This window comes from Apis dorsata, unplaced genomic scaffold, assembly GCF_000469605.1.
Source record: "Apis dorsata unplaced genomic scaffold, Apis dorsata 1.3 scaffold_51196, whole genome shotgun sequence".
Taxonomy (NCBI): Eukaryota; Metazoa; Arthropoda; class Insecta; order Hymenoptera; family Apidae; genus Apis; species Apis dorsata.
The window spans coordinates 274-1,459 of NW_006267147.1; the positions used below are offsets into that span (position 1 = coordinate 274).

The 1,186-nt window shown below is 16.4% G+C and overlaps 1 long non-coding RNA gene across 1 annotated transcript; it reads left to right on the forward strand.

Annotated features, from left to right (window-relative positions):
• The first annotated feature begins 204 nt into the window (after positions 1–204).
• Positions 205–1,045, forward strand: LOC102677140. The gene is made up of 2 exons (XR_422946.2): positions 205–373; positions 884–1,045. It is a non-coding gene; the product is annotated as an uncharacterized LOC102677140 (long non-coding RNA).
• The last annotated feature ends 141 nt before the right edge of the window (positions 1,046–1,186 follow it).

The window sequence follows — 1,186 nt, forward strand, 5'->3', positions numbered from 1 at the left end:
TACAATAGTGAAAATACTTTTCATTTTATTTACATTATAATTATCAATATATAATTTATTAATATTACAATATATTTTAATTAAATATCAATTTCAAATTTTAATCTATTATTTCTACATAACATGTATGTTGTTTCTATATAATAATTGTATTACATGTATATGCATATGTATATATATATATATATATATGTATATAGAAGATATAAAATACTTATAAAAGGACAATTTTACAGGGATTATATAATATTCATATAAAATAAAGAAAACCTTATATATTGGAATTTCCTTATTTATTTGCAAGTATTTGAAGAAACCATGTTTGTGGGATATAATTTTTACAACTTATGAAGAAGATCTATTGAATATAAAGGTATCAAAGAGTTAATTTGTATGGAATCAAAATAATAAAATAAATATATAGTATAATTGTAAATAGTTTTCTTAGGAATATATTTAACTTTTTTTATTTACCAAATAAATAAATATAATACCAAATATATTTTAAAATATGCATGTATTTATTTATAATTTATATTTATATTATATTACATTATATTATATACATAAAATTTTTGTTTTAAAAAGTTAATGTTTTGTTCTTAAATGAAATATTAATCTATCTGATATATCTAATATACCTAATAAAAATGTTTTTTAATTTTTCTAAGAAAAAAATAAACACTATTAAAAGTGTTCTTTGCATATTGTATCAAATTTTGTAACATTAAATATATTATAAATTATAAAAACAACAATTAATAAAAAAATAATAAGGTAGTAACAGAATATCACTTTATTTTTATCATAATTTAAAAAATATATATATGAAAAATTTGTGTCTATTAATATATTTTGTTTGCTCTACTTTCTGATGTAATAGGAGGTTCTACAACAAGATTTGGGTCAAGAACCAGTTATATTTTTGAAAGACTTAAACTTTGAAATTTTGAAGGCCATGGTTGAATTCATGTATTGTGGAGAAACAAAAATTCCTTATCAATTATTATCACCTTTGTTAACTGCCACAAAAAAATTTAAGGTTGGTATTATAATATATATTATAATTATTAACAAAAATTATTTTGAATATAAATTTTATTTCAAATAAAATTATAATATACATTTAAAAATAAATTTATTTAAAAATGAAAATTTATATTGCATATTATAATATTTATTATTA